Source organism: Gorilla gorilla, chromosome 21 (assembly GCF_029281585.2).
Source record: "Gorilla gorilla gorilla isolate KB3781 chromosome 21, NHGRI_mGorGor1-v2.1_pri, whole genome shotgun sequence".
NCBI lineage: Eukaryota > Metazoa > Chordata > Mammalia > Primates > Hominidae > Gorilla > Gorilla gorilla.
In genome coordinates this window covers 50,682,661-50,699,855 of record NC_073245.2, presented here as the reverse complement: position 1 = coordinate 50,699,855, position 17,195 = coordinate 50,682,661, and the positions used below count along the sequence as shown (strand labels likewise).

Genomic DNA, 17,195 nt, shown 5'->3' with positions numbered 1-17,195 from the left:
TCTATCAATGTTTTTCAAACTGTGGGTCATGAAACTATCAATGTTTTTCAAACTATGGGTCATGAAATAAATGTTATGGATAATACTTGTTTTAATTAGATGGTATAGGATGTATGATAAAGGCATCACACATAATAAAGGCAAGCAATGTTTCTGTGAAACTTGTTTCCTTTGTAATATATGCATATGTTCTGGGTCACAATGGAAAATACATTTTTTTCTTTTCTTTTTTTTTTTTTTTGTTTTTTGAGACGAAGTTTTGCTCTTGTTGCCCAGGCTGGAGTGCAATGGTGTGATCTTGGCTCACAGCAACCTCCGTGGTTCAAGCAATTCTCCTGCCTCAGCGTCCTGAGTAGCTGGGATTACAGGCATGCACCACCATGCCCGGCTAATTTTGTATTTTTAGTAGAGGCAGGGTTTCTCCACATTGGTCAGGCTGGTCTCAAACTCCCGACCTCAGGTGATCCACCCACCTCAGCCTCCCAAAGTGCTGGGATTACAGGCGTGAGCCACCGTGCCCAGCGGAAAATACATTTGTTATTATAGGTCTTAGTCCAAAAATTTGAAAACATAACCCTAATGTGAATATGTAGTCTCCTAGATTTTCCTGCAAGATAATTGCATAATTTTTCACTTAACTTGTATATTCATCTGGAATTTACTTCTGTAAGTGGTGTAGGAAAGGTCTGATTTTACTTTCTTCTAAATGTATGGTCAGTTGTGTCAGCATCACCTCTTAAAAATACATCCTTTTCGCACTAAACCGAAATACTAATTCTGTCATATATTAAATTTTCATTTCTTCTAGAATCTATGAAACTTCTGTTCTATTCAACTACTTGTCTATTCCCATGCCAACCCATAATGATTTAAGTTCAGTGGCTTTATAGAATGTTTTTTCCAAAACTTTATTGTCTTCTCTAGACATTTATTCTTCAGTATACGATTATTTTATCCAAATCAAAAAAAAAAAATCAACAATAAAGCCTTGCTAGAATTCTAATGGGAATTGCATATACCACCTTGCCAGCCTCATCTTCTACTGCCACTTTCCCACAAACATCCCAAGCAATGGCCACAAAGAACTACTGATGATTGCTCAAGCCCAGCAAATCCTTTCTTACCCTAAGTCACTGATCATGCTGCTCCCACTGACTGAACTGCCATTCCCTGCCTTGATCCACCTTATGAAGTACTCAGCCTTCAAAGCCCAACTCAAATGTCCTCTCTTTGGTAAAACCTTTCTTGACTCCTTAGACCAACTCCTCTCAGCTGAGTGCCTATTACTGGATGTTCATATAAAGCTGCCCATTAGCTCATTCATTAGTGGTGTACAGATACATTCACCACAAAAGTGTCAGCCTTTTTTGGGTGGGGACCTTGCCTCCTGAACCTCTGAGTCCCTGGCACACAGTGGACGCTGACCATGTGTTTGAGAGTGTCAAGGTCTACCAGTGGGAAAAAGGAAGATATCAGAAGGTATTCCCTCTATTCCACTAAAGTGTGTCCAAAATTTTGTATGTTATATTCAAATAAAAATTTAAAAATGTTCACTTGTTTGAAGCCAATTACTAGTAAAAATAAAAGTTGGATGGTTTCCAAATACTAAATGAATATTTAATATTCAGGGTCCATCACAGCATATTATTGGAAGAAAACAGATTTTAAGAAGAAAAAAAAGGACAAACTAGCTCTCAAACTCTACTGTACACTTAAGAATCATCAGGGGAGGAAAGGGTCTAGCTGAAAATGCAGACTCCTAGACCCCATTCAGAAAAAGCTCAATTCTGCAGGTCTGAGCTGGGGCCTGAGAATCTGCATTTTTAAGAAATGGCCACTACCCTCCCAATTCTGAAGAGAGGAGTATACCTTATGAAAGACCAATCAAAATAGGTTTAATAGCTATTAAATCCTTCTGACAAACTTCTTTTAAGTTTTTAAATGTAAGAAATTTTCATTCTCTAAATGTATTAATGTTTAAATGATTAAATGAAACCAAAAAATGCTTTCAAGAAACATGTAAAATAGAAAGATATAGGCCAGGCGTGGTGACTCATACCTGTAATCCCAGCACTTTGGGAGACTGAGGTGGGTGGATCACCTGAGGTCAGGAGTTCGAGACCAGCCTGGACAACATCATGGTGAAACCCTGTCTCTACTAAAAATACAAAAATTAGCTGGGCGTGGTGTCACACACCTGCAACCCCAGCTACCTGGGAGGCTGAGGCAGGAAAATCACGTGAAACCGGGAGGTGGAGGCTGCAGTGAGCAGAGATGGCACCACTGCACCCCAGCCTGGGCGACAAAAGCAAAACTCCATCTCAAAAAAAAAAAAAAAAAAAAAAGATATAGAAAGGATACAATGAAAAAGCTGAACGAAAACATCAAAATATATGTAACAGAAAAAAGATGCTAAACTTTAACAAAATGCAGACAAAAAACATTAAAACAAAGAAATGCATTATAATTACGGATATGTTAAGTAAAACAATGAAGAGAACATAAACATTAGAAACAAACATGGAAGAAACACAAAGGCAACTAAAGTATCACTTTGTACCTATTAAACTAACAAAACAAGTGATAAAACTCAACTCTGGCTCACACCTGTAATCCCAGTACTTTGGGAGGCCGAGGCGGGCAGATCACCTGAGGTCAGGAGTTTGAGACCAGCATGGCCAACAGGGCAAAATCCCGTCTCTATTAAAAGCACAAAAATTAGCCGGGTGTGGTGGCGGGCACCTGTAATTCCCAACTACTCAGGAGGCTGAGGCAGGAGAGGCTTGAACCCGGGCGGCAGAGGTTGCAGTAAGCTGAGATCGCACCACTGCACTCCAGCCTGGGTGACAAGAGCAAGACTCCGTCTCAAAAAAAGAAAAAACAAAAAAACAAAAAACTCAACTCTGATGAGGAGGTTAAGGACCCAACTGAGAGATTAGGGCAACGATTTTTAATAGAAAAACCTGTCACCTAGAGGCACTGTGGAAATAAGTGTACTTTTGGTTAGCACAATGACTAGGGCGAGCTGCTGGTATTACAGGCAGAGTCAGGAAATCTAGACATCCTGTACTGCATGAGACAGTCCTGCACAATGAACAATTATGCCACATCTCACATGACTTTTGAACATCTGCTAGAAAATCATTGAGCCTAAAAATTAACTTCATTTACATATAAATACAAAATATATTGTGCTATTTTAATAGACTGAATTTTCCAATAATGCAATTAATCATATAAATTGAGGAAGACTAAGCTTCATTATCTTTAGAACCAAGAACTGTTCACAACTCTAGAAAAATCACATCACCAGGCAGGTGTGGTGGTGGCTCACACCTGTAATCCCAGCACTTTGGGAGTCCAAGGCGGGTAGATCACCTGAGGTTGGGAGTTGGAGACTAGCCTGACCAACATGGAAAAACCCCAACTCTACTAAAAATACAAAATTAGCCGGGCATGGTGGTGCACGCCTGTAATCCCAGCTACTCAGGAGGCTGAGGCAGGAGGATCACTTGAACCCGGAAGACAGAGGTTGCTGTGAGCCGAGATCGTGCCATTGCACTCCAGCCTGGGCAACAAGAGCTAGTATACAAGCTCTGTTTACAGCTATTACACAGTTCTAGCTGTCACCTAGAAGGAATGCAGACCCAGACTTGCCAGATAATCCAATTTTTGAAGAGACACAGAAAATCTGGACATTTCTACAGTCTCCTACTCTTTAAATGTTATCAACTAAACTCAAAACAAAATAAAACAAAAACAAAAACAAAAAAAACACACAATGTCAGCTAAAAAAGAACTTATCTATGGTCCAATTTATGCCTCTGATCACAGATAAAGGCATATACTAGTTTTGGTAACTGAATTAGCAAAATCCTTATGGAAAGAGGATAGTGAAGTGTATACTTTGTATAAGCTGTTGGTGCCCCAGAAGTCACCCCAACCCACCTTTGTTGCAGGGGCTGGGCTTATAACCCAACTATGGAGGTCCTACAACTTCACTTTATTTCATTGTGGTTGCTGTTAGGGAAAAAAGGGATGAAGGCAAAGTGCAGTGACAGATTTGGTAGAGGGAGTTCCATTAGGCCCAGTATTGTCAGTGGCCAGTCTACTCTTTTCTTTTTTTCTTTTCTTTTCTTTTTTTTAAGATGGAGTCTCACTCTGTCACCCAGGCTGGAGTGCAATAGCACCATCTTGGCTCACTGTGACCTCGTCTCCCGGGTTCAAGCAATTCTCCTGCCTCAGACTCCTGAGTAGCTGGGACTACAGGCGCCCACCACCACACCTGGCTAATTTTTGTATTTTTAGTAGAGATGGGGTTTCACCATATTGGCCAGGCTGGTCTCGAACTCCTGACCTTGTGATCCACCCACCTCTGCCTCCCAAAGTGCTGGGATTACAGGCATGAGCCACTGCGCCTGCCCAGCCTACTCTTAAACACACAAATAAGAACCTCCTCTTGCTGTTGTGGCTTAGGCTATCCAAAGCAACAAACCTTGGAGATCCTGGAGAACGTTACTTTCAGGAGCCAGTATTGCCGCACCGCCTAGGCCCTCCTAGGCAAGAATCAACCTCTCAGGATAGCATCATGGCATCTGCATCAACCTCTCAGGATAGCACCATGGCAGAACCCTCACGTGTCTTGATCACACTTGCCATGTCTTAGTCTACTTGCCATGGGGTTGTTTGTAGCTCCATCCGGTTAATAAGTTGGCACACTTGTAAGGCACCTCAGGCTGATATGTCATTTTCTAAACATTCACCCAAGGATAGCATGAACGTTTTGCCAGTACAAAGCAGAAGACAAAGGGTGCCTTGACCCGGTAATTTGACTTGTTTATCCTTATAAAACAGCTCAACTTTTAAAAATGTACAACATGCTCACTGTAGTATTACATATAAGATGGGGAAGTGGGTGTAATTTAACTTCCATCAATAATGGGAAAATTTCATAATTAGGACATATTAATTCTATATACTATTATGTAGCCATTAAACACTGAGATTACAGAGAAGCATGAAAACATAGATGAGAGTGGTTAAGAGCCAGTGCTCTGGAGCTAGGCTTCATAGATTCAAATCCCAGCTCTACCTGCAAGCTGGGTAACGTTGCAAAAGTTACTCTACTTTTGTGTTGGAACACCCTCATCTGTAAAATGGGAATAATAATAGAATAAGGCCAGGTATGGTGGCTCACGCCTATAATCCCAGCACCATGGGAGGCGGAGGTGGGCACACTGCTTGAGTCCAAGAGTTTGAGACTAGCCTAGGCAACATGGAGAAAACCCAACTCTACAAAAAACACAAAAAAGTTAGCCAGGCATGGTGGCCCACACCTGTAGTCCCAGCTACTCTGAAGGCTGAAGTGGGAGGATCACTTGGATCCTGGTGTTGGGGCTACAGTGAGTCATGATTGTGCCACTTCACTCACTCCAGCCTGGGCTACAGAGCGGGACTCTGTCTAAAAAAAAAAGCAAATAGTAGATTAGGAGCCTACACATTGTGTTTCTTGTGGTGGTGATTAAAGAATCACATATGTAATCCGTCTGAAACATGCCCTTGTCCATGTAAGCAATCAATAAATAACTATTAGAGAAAGAAAAACATATATATCATAATTACAACCAGATAAACACATATGCCAGACGCGGTGGCTCACGCCTGTAATCCCAGGACTTTGGGAAGCCAAGGTGGGTGGATCACCTGAGGTCAGGAGTTCGAGACCGGCCTGACCAACATGGTGAAACCCTGTCTTTACTAAAAAATACAAAAATTAGCTGGGCTTAGTGGTGTGTGCCTATAATCCCAGCTACTTGGGAGGCTGAGGCAGTAGAATCTCTTGAACCTGGGAGGGTGAGGTTTCAGTGAGCCGAGATGGCGCCACTGCACTCCAGCCTGGGCAACACAGCAAGACTCTGTCTCAAAAAAAAATAAAAAAAAAAGATAAACATACAGCTGTGACTAAAGATTAGAAGGATGGTAGAGAAATGCAAGTACAGTTGACCCTTGAACAACATGGGTTTCAACTGCTAAGGTCCACTTACATATGGATTTTCTTCCATTTCTGCCATCCCTGAGGCAGCAAAACTAATGCCTCCCCTTACTCCTCAGCCTACTCAACATGCAGATGATGAGGATGAAGACCTTTATGATCCATTACCACTTAATGAATAGTAAATATATTTTCTCTTCCTTCTAATTCTTAATAACGTTTTCTTTTCTCTTACTTTAAGAATATAGCATATAATATATATACAAAATACGTATTATTTGACTGTTTATGTTATTGGCCAGGCTCCTGGTCAACAGAAGACTATTACTAGTTTTGGCAGACTCAAAAGTTACATGAAAATTTTTGATTGCACAGGGTCAGTGCTCCTAACCCTTATGATGTTCAAGAGTCAACTGTAGTTTTAACTTAGTGGTAGAAATGTTGGTACAACTTAATGTAATATGTTTTTATTACTACATCTTCATGTCATAGAATTGGTAAGTATATGTCAGCATCCTGACTATATATATGAACATTCAGAGACACTGGCAGGGACCACCAAGTAGACTTATTCAATAAACAGCTATTAACCATCTATTTTGTCCAATGCAGTGTTAAAACCATGAAGAAGAAAGATTAATAGGACTTGGTTCCTGTTTTCAATGAGTTCATGGCTTAATTAAGGAGATTAAGATGTATACATTGATATGGTTTGGCTCTGTGTTCCCACTCAAATCTCATCTTGAATTGTAACTCCCACAATTCCCATTTGTCATGGGAGGAACCCTGTGGGAGGTGACCGAATTATGGGGGCAAGTCTTCACTGCGCTGTTCTCATCACAGCGAATGAATCTCACGAGAGCTGATGGCTTTTTAAAAACCGGAGTTTGCCTGCACAAGTTCTCTCTTTGCCTGCCGTCATCCACATAAGATGTGTCTTGCTCTTCCTTGCCTTCCGCCATGATTGTGAGGCTTCCCCAGCCACACGGAACTAGGATTTCTCCATTAAACCTCTTTCTTTTGTAAATTGCTCAGTCTTGGGTATGTCTTTATCAGCAGCATGAAAACAGACTAATACCTACCATAAATAACTATAACATAAACTAGAACATTAAAATGTTGAATGTGATATTTTTAAAAACTATAGGCAAGACACCATGGAAGTTCAAAGGAAAAAGATTACTTTTGATTGAAAGATAGGCTGAGCTGGAAAACAACAGCGTAAGATCAGGGAAGACTATAGATACAGAGCATACAAATTGTGCATTGAAGGAAGGGTATAATTTTGATGGAGGTAAGAAAATTGAGGTGATAAGACTGAGGGTAAAAAGGGGCAGATGAGGCCGGGCGCAGTGGCTCACACCTGTAATCCCAGCACTTTGGGAGGCCGAGATGGGCAGATCACAAGGTCAGGAGATCGAGACCATCCTAACACGGTGAAACCCCGTCTCTACTAAAAATACAAAAAAAAATTAGCCGGGCGTGGTGGCACATGCCTGTAGTCCCAGCTACTCAGGAGGCTGAGGCAGGAGAACGGTGTGAACCTGGGAGGCGGAGCTTGCAGTGAGCCAAGATTGCGCCACTGCACTCCAGCCTGGGCGACAGAGCGAGACTCCGTCTCAAAAAAAAAAAGGGGGGGGGTGGGGGGGGTCACAGATAAAAGAGAGAACAAAATACATAGAAGAGCCAAGTGTAGTGGCTCATGCCTGTAATCCCAGCACTTTGGGAGGCCGACGCAGGTGAAATCACCTGAGGTCAGGAGTTCAAGACCAGGCTGACCAACATGGTGAAACCCCATCTCTACTAAAAATACAAAAACTAGCAGGGCGTGGTGGCATGCACCTGTAATTCCAGCTACTCAGGAGGCTGAGGCAGGAGAATCGCTTGAACCCAGGAGGAGGAGGTTGCAATGAGCCAAGATCACGCCACTGCACTACAGCCTGGGTGACAGAGCGAGACTCCGTCTCAAAAAAAAAAAAAAAAAGAAAGAAAAGAAAATACATAAAAGAAAGGAAACTTGCTTCAGGTAGCAAAAAAAAAAAAAAAAAAAAAAAAAAAAAAAAAAAAAGCACTAGAAACTGAAAACCCAGAGCCAAAGGAAAGAAAGCTATATGTAGAAGGTGGTAAGGTTTCAAAGGTAAGCAGTGACCAATTTGGAAGGACTCTGAATGTTAGGATTGAATATTTGTAATTAATTCAGTAAAACTGGAGGCAGAAAATGAGCAAAAGTTTAACCTTATCTTAGCCGGGCATGGTGGCACACACCTGTAATCCCAGCTATTCGGGAACCTGAGGCATGATAATCGTTTGAACCCAGGAGGTGGAGGATGCAGTGAGCCAAAATCGCACCACTGCACTCCAGCCTGAGCAACAGAGGAAGACCCTGTCTCAAACAAAAAAAGAAGAAGAAGAAAGTTTAACCTTACCACAGGCATGACACATCGGGAACTAAATTTCCATTAAAGCAATTTGATGGAAGTGTCCAAGATACACTGAAGGGATAGTAGAAGAGCAAACTCCAATGTGGCTACCATATAGGCTAAGGTTGAGGGCGGTCAGGGGGGTAACGGGGAGGTTTCAGGCACTGTAGTGAGATATAATGATATAACTGTCAAGTTAGATGATTAAGGACTTCAACTGCTATATTAGGGATCCTGAGTCCCCTCCCCAGGTGGCTGTCTGCTATCAACCTGAGCTGCTAGCAGAGAAACCTCTACCTTCAATGCTCCAGAAGTAAATATAATGGGAAGACGGGGAAGAAGTCAACAGTGCTCCCCTGCAGATCCCTTAATTTCCTTCCCAACTCTATATGTACTCATTTTCTAGGTATTCTCTCTGGAGGTTGTGTGTGCTGGGTAACAGCTTATGGCTCGTAAGCACCACCACAAAATAACATGCAAGTTTGGTCTAAATGACAAATTACCAAAATAATCAATACAATGGTGGACACTCTAAGACCATAGCCTGACATTAATTACATCAATTGATTCAAACAATATTTATTACATGCCTTCTATGCAACAAGCACAGAAAATAAACAACATCCCTGTTCCCAAGGAGCTTCAAGTCTCATTACAAAAAACAATTCTTTAAAACTTTGTAAAGTGCATCCAGACATAAGTTATTTCATTAAACAAACATTAAACACCAGCTACATGTCAAATTTGTCCTAGGATTTAGGACAAATCCTAATATAAACAAAACACAGTGGCTGCCCAAGAGAAAGTTTCATAGTGAGGAAGACAAGAGAAATCAAAGATGACACCATGGTACAGTAGTATTCAATATGGTAACTGATGAGTTATGACAGCAGCATAATACAACAAAAACTACTTGAGGCTGGATGTGGTGGCTCACACCTGTAACCCCAGCACTTTGGGAGGCCGAGGCGGGTGGATCACTTGAGGTCAGGAGTTTGAGACCAACCTGGCCAATATGGCAAAGCCTCATCTCTACTAAAAATACAAAAATTGGCCAGGTGCAGTGGCTCATGCCTGTAATCCCAGGACTTTGGGAGGCCAAGGTAGGCAGATCACCTGAGGTCGGGAGTTCAAGACCAGCCTGACCAACATGGGGAAACCCTGTCTCTACTAAAAATACAAAATTAGCTGGGCGTGGTGGCGCATGTCTGTAATCCCAGCTACTCAGGAGGCTGAGGGAGGAGAATCACTTGAACCCAGGAGGTGGAGGCTGCGGTGAGCCGAGGTGGCGTCACTGCACTCCAGCCTGAACAAGAAGAGCGAAACTCTGTCTCAAAAATAAAAAATAAAATAAAATAAATAATAATAAAAATTAAAAAAATTAGCCAGGTGTGGTGGCGGCTGCCTGTAATCCCAGCTACTCAGGAGGCAGAGGCAGGAGAATTGCTTGAACCTGGGAGGCGAAGGTTGCAGTGAGCTGAGATCACGCCACTGCACTCTAGCCTGGATGACAGAGCGAGACTCCGTCTCAAAAAAAAGAAAAACTACTTGAGATCTTGCTTGAGCACAATGTACCTTTGCATAATTTATCATTTTCAAAGAGCTTTTACATGTTACTTCATTTTATTCCAATAACAACCCTAGAAGGTTAGGTAAGACAGATGTCACTAACCACTAGGTAAGGAAACAAAGTAAAGCTATGACTTGCTCAGGATCACATCAAGTAACAGCAGATCTGGGACAAGAAACTCCACCTCTTGCCTCAAAGTCCAATGCTACTTCCCTTTGTCCTGACTCCATACCTCACCATATGACTTTGGATAAGTCAACCGGCATTTCTCTTTTTGAGACAAGGTCTCACTCTGTCGCCCAGGCTACAGGGCGGTGGCACGATCTCGGCTCACAGCAGCCTCTGCCTCCCAGGCTTAAGTAATCCTCCCACTCAGCCTCCCAAGTAACAGACCACAGGTGTGTGTCACCATGCTCCGCTAATTTTTGGAAAAATTTTTATAGAGACGAAGTCTCATTATGCTGCCCAGGCTGGCCTCAAACTCCTGGGCTCAAGCAATCCTCCCACCTCAGCCTCCCAAAGTGTTGGGTTTACAAGTCAGCCACCGCACTCGGCGACCTGGCATTTCTTTGTCATAGTTTCCTCATCTGTAAAACAGGGAGAATACCTGCAGTGCCTATCTAGAGTGACCTGGGAGAAGGATCAAATAAAGCAACCTAAGTTGACATACTTTGAAATATACCAATGGAAGGTACACATTATAAGACATGCCTATTTCTCTTGGGAAAAATAGGATACAGGGTGCTAAAACACTAAGCAAATAAATAAACTGTGCTTTTTTAAGGTGCACCAAATTCATCCATATAACCTCATGACTCATATTTCTGTTGCAGTCCCATTGACCCCATAAGGCAAACATCAATAAAGCTGGCAAAAAAGGCATGTATTCACCTATGTACCAGATGCTATTAGAGATCCCATCAAACACCTGAATTACAGGAAACAAAGACAGGTTCTGCCTGCATCTCTCCCAAAACATGGAAAGTGGTAGTTTTTGGTAAGCTACCCAAAGAACGTTTGAATACCCTGTCTGCCCCCTACCAGCACCACCACAGTTCTCATCTTTTATGCCTGAGACCTTCTCTGAGGCATAAAACAGACCTCTGTCCAATACAGCAGCTATTTCATGTAACTATTTAAATTTTAAAAACTTTTAATTTTAATAGTTTTAAGTTTAAACTATTTGAGTCAAACATCACTTCCTTGGTTACACTAGTCATTTTAAGTGCTTACAAGTCACATGTGGCCAGTGGCTACCATATTAGAGCAAGTAAGATTTAGTTCCATGATTGCAGAAAATTCTATTTGACAGAGCTGCTTCAGATACTACACTATTATTTTATTATAACTTTGATTAGACTCCTTGAGGACAGGGGCCGTGTCTTATTTATCTTTGTATTCCCAGTTTATATAGCTAAGTGCATTTCACACACCAAGTACTCACTATCCTCAACTTATTATTTTCAACTGTACCAGGGTGTGAAAGCGATATGCATTCAGTAAAAACCGTACTCTCATTATCCACATAACCATTGTTTTTCACTTTCAGTACAATATTCAATCAATTACATGAAATATTCAACACTTTATTATAAAATAGGCTTTGTGCTAGACAATTTTGCTCAACTGTACGCTAATGTAAATGTTCTGAGCATGTTTAAGGTAGATGAGGCTAAGCTATTCTGTTCAGCAGGTATATTAAATGCATTTTTGGCTTACGATCTTCTCAACTTTGATAGGTTTACTGGGAAGTAATCCCATCATAAGTCGAGGGGCCTCTAGATATCTAATTGAGTTTCTCAAACATAGCAGATCACTCTCTCCCCTTCCCTATCCCATGCACACACAGACATGCAAACACAACACAACAATACACAAGACAACCTTTCTCATGGGGAAGGGGTCGGGGGTGAAAGGGGACACCGTCCAGAGGAAGGAGACCTGCTTTCTAGTCCTGGAGGTGCTAGAAGCTAACCATGTAGCCTTGACCAAGTTACTTTCCGCATCTATAAAAAGTTAGAATGAAACTCCATGCACCTTAATTTTAAAACTTAAATCATCTCGCACCAAAGAAAATCAACTATTCTGCCCAAAAAGTCTTTGCACATGTCAGCAAACACACCTGCTAACACTGATGAGTACCTCGTATTAAACAGAATCCATTTCTAGGTCCCAAGCTATCATGATTAGAGTCACTTTTGTTCTCTGAGCATGTGGAATTTTTCACCTTTACTTTGGGGCACAACTACAGACTTAAACCTTCAGCCTTAAAGATTGAGTTTCTTCCATGTGCTAAAGCAAGAACTGGATACTGTGTCCATATCTGATCAGACACACAAGGACAAGTTTCTTGAGTATCTGAATTTAACATAAGTTGTCCCATCAGTTTCTATTAGTGCTAAGCCTAAAAACTGACCAAATAATACAAAACGGAACCAAGAAAATTTTTCTATAACAATCCTTACAAAGAATATTTTATAGGCTGGGGACAGTGGCTAATGCCTGTAATCCCAGCACTTTGGGAGGACTAGGCAGGCAGATCACTTAAGGTCAGCAGTTCGACATGAACCTGGCCAACATGGCGAAACCCCCTCTCAACTAAAAATACAAAAAAATTAGCCAGGTGTGGTGGTGGGTGCCTGTAGTCCCAGCTACTCAGGAGGCTGAGGCAGGAGAATCGTTTGAACCTAGGAGACGGAGGTTGTAGTGAGCTGAGATTGCGCCACTGCACTCCAGCCTGGGGGACAGAGCGAGACTGCATCTCAAAAAAAAAAAAAAAAAAAGAAAAAATATTTTATGAAATGTGTTTTTAATTCAGTCTACATACTTTGTCATGTTTAACTGCTATACAAAAAAAAAATCTTTATTGTCCAAAAACCTCTTCATAATGACCTTCACACACATATTCACTAACTTTTGCAAATCCTTACACGGTTTTCAGATCAACCAAGAACAAATCCAATCTGAATTATTGGTCTGCCTTCCTTTAAACTTGTAAATATGGCAAATGGGGCAATGGCAGTTCAGACATTCTGCAATAAATATGTGCTAAATTTGTCAATTCCTGTGACAACATGATTTTACTCTTCATTAAGTACTTAACGTCATCGCTCCTGGTGAACAGGACCAAACATTACCAATGGCAATCCCATCTGCTTGTATCTACCAAATACCAACAAGGCAGTGGCATTTAGTGGATGACAACTAAACGCTTTTTTGGACAATGAAGTAGGGAACACATGCAAAGGTCTAACAGTAATAAAAAGACTTTCCCTACAGACATGATTGCGTCTGGTTGTGATAGAATCAGACATTAAAAATCAAACAATGTTGATTGCACATGGTTAGTTACAGAGTGCCTTGCAATTGGTAAGAACTCAATGTGTGTGTTCAACTGCTGGACAAATTACTGAACATAACTAGAATATTCATTCCTAAGCAAAAAGAACAAAACTCTATAAGCTGGGAACTACCAAACATCTTTTACAAAAATGGAAACAGAGAAGAATCTGTTTGCAACATGATCTATCTATGACATAAAAGGACCCAAACATTCCGCTGAGTAAAAGCTTTGTGAGTCTGTATGTCAAAGCACTGGAAGGAATACAGAGATGAAGAAAACATAGTCCCTGCCCTAAAGCTTCTCATAATCTAGAAGTAGGGACAGAACTACAACTCAGAAAAATAACTGATAAGTTTCACTACGATGTTCCTAAAGAGCAAATTGGAAGGACTCAAGGTGGGTAGGGGTCAGGGACAGAGGTATCTTGAAGGGAATGCTTAAAGCTAATGCAGCCAGAGACAGGAAGAAAAGGGTATGTAGGCCTGGCACGGTGGCTCGCATCTGTAATCCCACCACTATGGCAGACCATAGTGGGTGGACTGCTTCAGCCCAGGAGTTTGAGACCAGCCTGGGCAACATGGAGAAACCCCATCTCCACAAAAAAAATTCAAAAATTAGCCAAGCATGGTAGTCCCAGCTACTTGGGAGGCTGAGGTGGGAGGACTGCTTGAGCTCAGGAGGCGGAAGTTGCAGTGAGCCAAGATCATGCCACTGCATTCCAGCCTGGGCAACAGAGCAAGACTCTGTCTAAAAAAAAGAAAGAAAGAAAAGGGTGTGTATATGTATATAGGAGAGAGCAGAAGTGTGCGCATTTGGGTGGGATGGCCAGAACGTTCAGAGGATGGTCTAGGCAGACTTTCAGCATATGTAAAAACGACCCAGAGGTTACAGACGCTACACCTATAAGTACTGTATATTTAGGAAAATTGCAAACGAGCAGTTTGCATAAGATGCATACATTTTAAATGTTCCAGATGACTCAGATTCCCTGCAGAGAATTCCACCCCTAACAGTCTTTCACAAGGTGTAGTGGTCAGTGAACCTAAAGATCTCTGCGGGTGGAACCTGCAAGTTTAACAAGCTCCCAGACAATTCTCCTGCACACTTAAGCTGGAGAAAGAGAGATGCTTTTTGAGATGCAGAATTATCAAATTACATGCGGTTCCCAAACTTTGCTGCAGGTTGGAGTCACTTGGGCATATTTTAAAAAAAATATATTGAAGTCTGGCTTTCAACTCCAGACATTCTGATTGTTTTGGTCTGGGATGCCACATGGGCATCAGAAACCTTTACAATTTCCCCCAGGTGATTCTACAGTGTAGCAAAGTTGGAGAGCCACTGCCCTAATTGTTAAGCACTTGGGTCGGATGCTTCGGTTCAAATTACTAGCTATGTGACCTTGGGTAATTAAGTCACCCAACCACCCAGGGACTCAGTTGCCTCGTCAGTAAAATGGGGACAACAATCCTACCTCACAGGGTTGCTGTGAAGTTAGACGTGGAGAACGTAATGGCCTGGCATGATGCCTGGCAGATAAGAAGCGCTTAATGGGGGTTAGCTGTTTACTCCCATCATCAACTCTTCCTCATCAAAGTGTCACTGTGTAATGGGCAGCATCGTCCCCACTGGGCGGCAGCAACTCGCCTAACCTTTCTGCTGGACCAAATTCTTTGCGGGAGTTGTCTCGCTCCGCTCCAGACCCGCCCCCTCCCCCAGGTTGCCAGGAGAGAGCTTCGCCTGGCCGGGGTAGCTCCCAAGGATTAGACCGGGTTTACACAGACTCGACAGCAGCCGCCCACTCCAGGGCCAAGCTTTCCCCGCCCCCGTGGGTCTCCCAAAAATTTGCAGACGAGCTTCCAAAGGCCGGGCCCCTGGAGCACCCAGAGCCGAGAAACAAGCCTCAGCCGTCCCTTGACCGCCGGGAGGGGAAGAGAGGGAAGGAGAGGGGAGGGTCCGGCCGCGGCGGGGCCGGCTGCCCGGTTACCTGAGGCAACGGGCGGGGCCCGCATCGCCGGGGCGGGCGCCGCCGCCGGCCCTCCTCGGCCTTCCGCCTCACGCGACCCGCGCCATAGGGCTGGCGCTTTCACCGCCCTGGCCGGCCGTCCTCAGGCGGTCCGTCAGTCCACTCGTCAGCGACTCTCCCAGGGCGCCAAGGGACGACGAAGGCCAGTCGAGCCAGCCGGCTGGGATCTGTTCAGGCAACTTCCGACTGCCAGGGGCGGCGGCGTCAAATAACTCCCCAGCCAAGTGGGCCACTGCGCGTGCGCGGTGCGCCTAATCAGAGCTTTCTATGGGGCTGAACTGGTGGCGACAAATAATTCCCGAGACACAGAGCCGGAAGCTGCGCCTGCGCAGCTATCCCAGATCGCCGCGCGGGACGCATTCCGTTCCTCCTTTTCCGGATCAAGTGGAGAGGGAGGAGTGAAGTGACGGATGCACCTACCTCATCGCGTCACAGAGGAGGCGCTCTCCCTGCGTCCTTAGGAGTCTTACGGCATCCACTCTACCTGCTTTCGGTGCAGACGGATAAGGGGCTTCTCTGCAAGATTCTGGCTCCCACCTAGGTTCTAGGAATTTCTCCCATCCCACCATTACAGCACTCTTCCTCTGAAATGATGCCCTTTGCTCGCCGCCGTCTTATTACACGGGCACAGCATTAATTATGAACAGTGCTCTATTCTAGGCCCGGTGTGGGTTACAAAGGTGAATCGAACATAAGATTTAGAGCCTCTCATTGAAGAGCTGAATCTGATCGAGATAAGACAGTAGTAATAATACTAAGAGATACTACTTCGAGCACCTGCAATGCGCCAGACATTTTGTAAACAGTACCACTTTCAATAATTTGCTTTCACTTCAACGAAGAAAATAATACCATTGGAGAGGTACAGCTTAAGTGCTTTGAGAATCTAAAGGAGGAAACTTGGACTGAGAAAGAAGAGGAGGGAGGGATGGTGGAATTCTTCACGGAGTACCTGGCCTTGAGACTGACCTTGGGTATTGAGAGAGGGAGGAGGGGTCAGAGTGTTGAGTAGAGGTGAAGGCACGGTTGTCTGAAAAGCAGAAGGGAGCAAAGAAGATTCTGACTCCTCACCTCAGTTAGAAGAGACTATGGAGGAATGAGTGATAAGGGAACTAGTATCCTCACAGAAAGGGTAAAACTGAAGAGTATTTCCTCAAGACCACACCTCACCCCCCAGAAAAATAGCTACAGGAAGGAAGAGGGAAAAGGAGGGTAAGAATGTGCTAGGACAGGAACGAGGCTATGTCTAGGACACTGGATCCAAGCAATACATTTCAATTAAACACAGTGTGACAAATTATGTAGTTGGCTAACTCAAGATCTATTTCAGCCACTCCCTTGCCTTTCTATTCTACAGGGGCTGAAAAGCAAAGCACACAGCTCTCAACTTTCTTTGCTGCTAAGGGTGGCAGTGAGACAAAGTCCTGGCCACTGAGATGTAGGCAGAAGTATCAAAGGAGACCTTCCCTTCCTTCTTCCCTTGGAGGAGTTTGTGTCCTTCACTTTTTCCCTGCTTCATGCTTGGAGCTGGGTAACACCTGGGGGCACAGCAGCCTAGAGGCCATGAGGAGGGCTGTGCTGAGGAAGGTGGAGCAGAAAGACAGGAGCCTATTTGTTTAAGTCATACTCAAGCAGCTACACAAACCCTGTACTACCTTCCTATCTTATCGGGATGAGGGATCTTATATATACCAGAGTTTGTTGAGTTTTCTGTTACTTGCAACCAGATGCATTCTAACACAATTAATACTGAACCCCTGTAACAGACAAGGGAGGGGTGACTAACTGGAAGAACAACGGGTGATGGGAATTGGAAAAGTGACAGGCACAGAGGATGGGAAAGCTGT

The 17,195-nt window shown here is 43.4% G+C and overlaps 1 protein-coding gene across 4 annotated transcripts in view; it reads right to left on the bottom strand.

Annotated features, from left to right (window-relative positions):
• The window catches only part of RALGAPB (Ral GTPase activating protein non-catalytic subunit beta), a 105,964-nt gene extending 90,350 nt beyond the window's left edge, over nt 1-15,614 (bottom strand). For 3 of the 4 annotated variants that reach the window (XM_019017373.4, XM_004062139.5, XM_019017374.4), the window contains exon 1: nt 15,310-15,608. The gene's annotated coding sequence lies outside the window, so the exon portion shown is untranslated. Of the gene's footprint in view, nt 1-15,309 lie in introns of all 4 variants that reach the window. The other variant, XM_055373230.2, reaches the window with a different exon arrangement.
• Nucleotides 15,615-17,195: the final 1,581 nt, after the last annotated feature.